We start from the raw sequence: 7,436 nt of genomic DNA, 5'->3' as shown, positions 1-7,436 counted from the left end.
CATGCTCCCCCACCCACCTCTAATCTACCCTAAGCTATACAGAGAGGAAAGGCATATAGGTTTCTAAATATACCTCCAAATTACTAAGAGCCTTTTAATCGCTAATAGAAAGTCCTAAAATTTAACCCAGCTACTAAAAACAGAAGGTAATGTTGATCTGAAGCTCCTGAATCTAAATCTAGAGTTTCTCATGTGAAGTGTGAAACAGTTCCATGAGAATAATTCTATAGGTGAAGCGATCTATGCCACGGCACTGTGTCCCTTATTAGCTGACCACTCAGAGCAAGGCAGCCCCAACTGACAAGAGCAGACAAAGATTCCAAACACGGTGGAGGGCAGTCCAACTGGAAATCAGCTCCATGCCCTTCATGATTCAACAACAACAACAACAACAACAACAACAACAAAAAAACAATCTTCCAGTAAGAGAATCCATTACTGTAAAGGGAGAGGAAGAAGGGAACTGGAAACAATAAATTTTTTGTTGCTGAAATACTCTGTAATTATCTGAGTCAGGACTCGCTGGGAGGCAAGGCATTTCTGATAGGACATTTTCTTCACTGTCTACTCATCCAACCATGATATCTCTCCCGTCTCTCCCTCTCCCCCTCCCTCTCCTCCTCCCCCTCCTCCTCTCCCTGTCCCTCCCTCTCCCTCTCCCTCTCTTTCCTCCCTCTCTCCCTGCCCGCCTCTGTGTCTGTCTGTCTGTGCACGTGTGCACAAGCATGCTTTTAGAGAAGTGGAACGGAACTTCAAACAAATAATCTTGCAACCACCAACAGCTGTTCCTGGTTTCTTTTAATAATCCGTGACCAAAATATTGAGTGTACTGTAATGCAAACAGCCAAACAATGAAATGAAAATGGGCAGAGGCAATCACTTACTCTAACTCACTCTGCTCTGTTTGCACATACGGCGTGGGTTGAGATGTTGAACTAGCTGGTGCTGAGGACTTGTGTCATTAAATTTTTTTAATCCATTCTTGAGCTCAAGAACTGGAGGTTAACTGAGTTGTGAAGGAGATCTTTTTGCCTTATGAATTCATTCATATTTCTTTTTTCTTTGTGTCATTCTCTGACTCTTTCATAATTAACCTGGCTAGACGTTGGGACCTTATTAGCTGAAGGCTCCAAAGAAAAAGTGAACTATATAGTTTATCATAGGAGGCAGCAGACTTTGTCCTGGGTTGGGGACAGTCCTAGATGGGTAGGAAGGGTCTGGTACCTTCCCAATGTTGCCCACCACTGTTTTCACAGATTCTTTCTTCCCTCAGGCCCTTACACATTCTCTTATATTTCTATAGGGCAAGACCATGAAGGTAGAAGTTAGCATAGGGAAGGAAGTGCAAGCCATAGCAGGTATGATTTGAAATTGAGACACACACTTCGTTCTCGATGTATTAAATAGAGAATGGGTTTCTCCAATAAATAGACAGAATTGTAGGACAGAAAACTACAAATATACTTTCTTGCAGTTCTGGATGTCAGGGGTCTGAAGTGATGCTCCCGGACTGGTCATGGCATCTTCTGAAAGCTCTAGGGAGAAGGTGTTTTTGACCCCTTCCAGCAGCTGGTTGTTGTGGCTACATCTCTCCAGTCTGTGCCTCTGGGTGGCAATGGATACTTCTGCTGGACCCCTTCTTTTCTAAGAACACTGGCCAGAAGACTGAGGTTCATCATTACAACAGGGGTAACTTTTTCATCTCAAAATCGTTAGCTTGTTTACAGATGCCAAGATGCTTGTCTAAAATGTTAGTGCCCAAAACCTCAGTTCTTCTCAAATGTATTTGCAAATTATTGACTTAGGTTTATTTTGGCATTCTTTCTAGTTATTCCTCCATTGTATTTTGGATGTATGTATATATATATATATATATATATATATATATATATATAATATTTTATGTGTATGTTTGTGTATCTGGAGGGTGTTAGACCTACAGCTAGAGATATAGGTGGGTTTGAGCCTCCTGTCATGGGTGCTGGGAACTAAACCCAGAGTCTCTGCAAGGCCTCTTAGCTATAGATCTTTTTCTCTAGCCCCTGCTCATGTAATTCATGTTTTTTTCATAATTAGCCAAATTAAAGAGCTGAATGTTATAGACTTTTCAAAGAAATAAGTAGTGAATGATTTTACCTATAAGTTTACTTATTTCTACTTTATTAGATTTGCTGAAGATTTTTCAAATTTTAAGTTTCAGAAAACAGTTTTATTTCCTAATACAGTAAACATGTACATCCAATAGGTGTCCACTCTGCACATGGATGCACAAACGATGATGTCTGTGACCCCACGGCTTTGAGAGTTAACGTTTAGTGAAAGCTGTCTTGGTTGAGATGTGAGGTGTCTAAAGGGCTAACCTGAACATATTAGACCAGTCACAGCAGAATATACTTCATTAGGTGAGCTACAGACATTTTGAGCTTTGAAAAGTTACTACACTTTTGCATCTAATGCTTCCAGGTGAACAGGATGCAACCGTATCACCTTGTGTTCCAGAGGCATCTCATCAGTTTTTCTGGTGATGGAACCATTTATCCACATCTGTCAGTAGTGAGCAGGCAGGTTTACACGGTGGTGGCAAAGCATCCAAAATGGCTTTGGCAGTATCAGGACCACACTTGAAGGGACTCTCCAACACTGTGGTGTTCATGCAACTGATTCCTTTCCCATCTGTTTTATTTGCTTTCCAATAACCATGAGTGTTTTTAATAATGTCAACTGCAAACTCCTTTTCTTTAAATGCTGCATTGAATGCAAACTCATTTTTTGGTTTTCCATCATAAACCTTATACCTTCTAAACCAATCAACAATAGCTTCTAAGAAGCTGGGTTTCAGCAGTTCAGTATCACAAATATTATAATTAGCTGCATCTGGAACCTCCACATTAATGGCAATGGCCTTCTAGTCAGTCTCACCCTTGTAGATCATGGCCAGTATGCCCAGGAACTTCACCCAGATTATCTCATCTCTGGCACACACCATGCTTACAATTTCACAAATGTCAATTGGGTTGTTGTTGCCACAGCAGCCAGTGCATTTATGACTGTGTCCAGGGTCTTCCCATTTCTGAGGGATGAGACAACATAGCTGAGCTTTCCCTTTTTTCACATCTTGCTTAATTTGGTTTAAAGGGTTCTTTGTAGCAATGTCCATTTTTGTATTTGACCAGCGCAGAACCTCAACCACCATGTGGAACACATCCTTGTCTGCATAAATTGGGACATCATGAAATGGAGAAATATACTGTCCTTTCTCATTTTTGAGGAAGACAGTACTTGAGAGTGAAGGGTGCGGATCACTCATTGCTACTAAAGCCACTCATGTTGTCTGAGATGCTCCACAGATAGACAATGACACAACCCAGCTCAAATTTAGAAGTTTAGTCCATCGTTTATATTTTTGTACCTTAAGATTTTTGGTGTTGTAGTAATTTCTTCAAGCATCTCTTTACCTAGTTTCATACTTAGAGAATTTGTTTTTGTTTTTTAAAGACAGACTTTTATGACTCTGAGGTAGCATGGATTGTTTGTTTCCCAATTTATATATTAACTTTAGGACTAATACATAGCTATCAGAATGTTTTCTCTATCATTAGTATATTATTAATTCATCATATATTTTCTCTGGCCACTTTTAATGACTATGTCATGGGTCGGTGAAAAATATTCTCTTTTCAGGTTTCAAATCAAATAAAACTAGATTTTTGTGTTGATAATTAAATCGTGTCTGTCCTTAATTATTTTAAACTAGGCCAAGTTGAAAATAATAGCATATATATTATATATGAATATATATTTCATTTCCTGTATAGGCTTTACTGCCATTAATGCTGGAGTGATTAATGTGACAATCATAGCTGGTAATTATAATTGTAATGTTTGTCCTCTCCACATCGAAGTTGCTTAAAATTCTGTCACTGCCCTGTTCTCTCAACCCATTAGCTTTAGAAAGCTAAAGCTGAATTATGACCCCCATTTATTCCTTCTTCTGTTGTTTGAGAATAGCATGTTTTGCTCAAATCCAACCCATAATCCTATCTTATCCTCCTTCCCTTCCCACCTCCATGTGTTTTCTACTTGTGACTTGTATGGACAAGGGTGCAGGATCATCCACTGGTATTTCAGAAGCCTCCCAGGGGCCTCATCCCTGAAGAAAACTGACTCTCCCTCCCCCCAACAGCCAGCAATTGCTGAAGCTCTTCAGCCAGGAGTAGGCTCCCTGGGCTTCTCCTTCAATTGTGCCAGGTTTCAGACTGGCTTGATCTTGTAAAGATAAGGCTCAGTTTTCTATGTGTTCGATTGTATTTTTCCCGTGTGTATTTTTGTATTTCAGTTTTCAACTTTTCTGAGTTGTTTTATGTGAAGTATTCATTGTCTAATAAACCCATAAAATTAAGTTTATATTTATAATTCTAAAACATATCTTTTTCTTTTTAACAGACAAATGTCATCCATTAGTACACAAACCTCTGCTCTTAGATGAATGCGACATTTGATACCAACATCTCTGGCTTTGTTTTACTGGATTGACTGTCTATAAAACTTACATTTTCTTTCTTTGTGCATTTTTTGGTTCTTATAAATGGAAATATTTTGGAGTCTGTTCTGTAGAATTGTCTCTAATGCTGCCCTTATTTCTCTTTATTTTGAAAAACTGTTTTAATTTCCTATCCACAATGGCACACTGAATCTTGGTCGGATTCCTACCCTTTTTCCTGGCACCACTGATGTTTTGTATGATCATTTATGTTTGCCTTAATATGTCATTTTACGTTGATATCTTGTGGCCTATTTAGCTACTTACATGGCCATCTGCACAGAGCCCTCACTGGGAGGGACAGGAGCTGCTTCCAGAGCCTGGCTTTCATTATGAACTTCCTTTGCCTTCTTCTGAGCTGAGAAGGCTTCCTTGATTTGAAGAAATCCATGAGGCAGGAGAGCCAACAACTACCAGCAAGCCTGCCCAAGCAAGTCCTTGAATGTAGCATGAAGGGCAAAGGCACGTGTGCCAGCATGGGTCTTCATTGATTCTTCTACTGACCTTTCTCTTCTGCCAAAGCCTTGGGATGGGTCACCTCTATGATAAAAGCAAGTGTGACAATGGTCCATTGGTTCATGTAGCCTCTCTTTCAATCTTATCTACCAATCTTGCCTTCATCCAAACCGATGGTGCCAAGTGATCATGGGAAGGCGAATGACACAATATGACAGCTTCTGCAGTTGCTCAGTGGCAGTGAGACTCATCTTCCTTGTTCAAGTGCTTTAGAACCTTCCTGTCTATGTAACTGTTTAAGTGTTCTTTTTCACATAGTCATTGCTGCTTTTACTGCATTGTTTTACTTGTGCTGATCTTGATTCACATTAGGTGATGGAGCTCTTCTTGTTGATAACACCTTTATAAAACTTAAGCTACTTATAATAATATCTATGACACCTAACAGACTGTATATCCCATAAAAACAAGGACACCGCCCACCACCACCTATTGACCCAAGCTACAGCTTTTCTAGCATAAGTATAAAATGAACCTTTGTTCTAAGGATGGATAAATGAGTGGATTAGTCACCCAATCATCACTGCTAAGTTAGCTCCCTTCATAAGCTACTTCTGGAAGTTAAGTGAGAGTTTTGAATTCACCCACGCATTCCAGAGATGTGCTCATTTCCTTGGTAAGCATTGATGAACCTTTTAAAGCTGTACTGATCTTTTTTTCAGTGGAAGATGTAATTCAGTCTGACAGCTCAACCTAACTCATCACTCTCCCGATTGTGACACATCCATTGATTTAAATTATTTGTGCAAATAATGTCTTTTTTGTAATTAAGTTATCCACATTGTGTTATGAGTTAAGAAAAAAATAGAAGGGATATCACCCATGTCTCTGATCCCTACTGTCTCCTATCACCCCAGTAAAGACTTATCAGTATCTCTCATGTGTGGGTAAACATGGGCTCATTTTGAACTCTCCTAAACAGATAATCACTGTTTCTTGGCACTCTGCTATGCTTTTTTAAAACAGTGCACTCCCAAATTTGGAATTAGGCCTCAAACCTAACAGAGAAACACTGATACAAACATCGTTGATTTTCAAGCCATTCAAGGTGAATCAGAAACACAGGCTCTGGGTTGAGGTGAGTCTAGGTGAGATGAAATTGTCATTTCAAGTACATGGAGACAGGCTTCCCACTGATACACAAAGGGTATAACACTCATCGGAGTGTCTGATGGGAAACTGTGAGGAGGGCACCGGTGAAGAGGAACTAGCATTTAGTGTGCCCCAGTCTGTGAAGCGCAACATCTCATTTAATCCTCATAACTATCCCTTGAATCCTGTAATTACACCTCTTTTGGGTGGGAAGCAACGGAGCTTAAGGGTCTCTTTCGGAAGAAACGGCTGATGTTTGACCATTCCTCACCGCTGACAGCATCGACTCACTGGGGCTTCAATTACACAGCTTTGGCTTTATCCCTCTACTTGCTTATCTGTAATGTCTGACCTCACCTCGCAGGGAGCCCTTCCTCTCTTGAGTCCCTGCATCGTCCATCCTACCTGCTTCCAGATGGAAGTCTCCTATCAAAACCTCATGTTCTCACGGGGCTACCTCATCTTTGTCACAACCCAGAGAAAGCAATTTTGAGACATTATTAATGACTTGTTTGGGCTTTCTTGGGTACGTGGGCTCCATTTTATGAAATGTAGTCTTGGGGCTGGTGAGGTGGCTCAGCAGTTAAGAACACTGACTGCTCTTCTAAAGGTCCTAAATTCAAATCCCAGCAACCACGTGGTGGCTCACAACTATCCATACTGAGATCTGAGACCCTCTTCTGGTATGTCTGAAGACAGCTATAGTGTACTTACATATAACAATAAATAAATCTTTAAAAAAGAAAAAAGAAAGAAAGAAAGAGAAATGTAGTCTTCTTGGCCATCTTGTTCCTGAGTTTTCCTCCCAGTTTTTTTTTAATTTTATATATATAGGTGTTTATGATGTATATCTGTGTAACAGACACAAAAGAAGATGTCACATCGCATGGATGAGGAGTGTCAGAAAACTGTGAGCCACCATGTGGGTGCTGGGACTTGAACCTGGGTCCTCTGCAAAAGCAGCCAGTGCTTCTAGCTTCTGAGCCACCTTTCAGGATCTGTTTTTCCTTGCAAGTGCCTCTTGCTTTGATCTTCTGTGAGCCACATAGATCTCTGGCACCAGTCACACTTTGAGGACTTCCCCACCATTTCTGTTTAGGTGAATCATGTCTGTTTCTGACCTGTATGTTGAGCTCAAGAATTGTATTTCCAACATTCCATTGATTGCTTGATTTTTAACTGTGCCAATTTGGAGATGCTGCGTTAATACCCATCTAAGAACTGTCAAGTCATCTCAGTGCTGCTCATTCATTTCTCTGCTGAACTAAGGCTTTAGAACAATAAGCCC

At 40.3% G+C, this 7,436-nt stretch overlaps 1 pseudogene; it reads right to left on the bottom strand.

Moving 5' to 3' along the window:
* Positions 1 to 2,509: 2,509 nt before the first annotated feature.
* On the bottom strand, positions 2,510 to 3,332 carry LOC116091980 (annotated as a pseudogene).
* Positions 3,333 to 7,436: the final 4,104 nt, after the last annotated feature.

Source organism: Mastomys coucha, unplaced genomic scaffold (assembly GCF_008632895.1).
Source record: "Mastomys coucha isolate ucsf_1 unplaced genomic scaffold, UCSF_Mcou_1 pScaffold15, whole genome shotgun sequence".
NCBI lineage: Eukaryota > Metazoa > Chordata > Mammalia > Rodentia > Muridae > Mastomys > Mastomys coucha.
The sequence above is the reverse complement of the archived record's forward strand: the minus strand, read 5'-3'. Positions and strand labels throughout refer to the sequence as shown.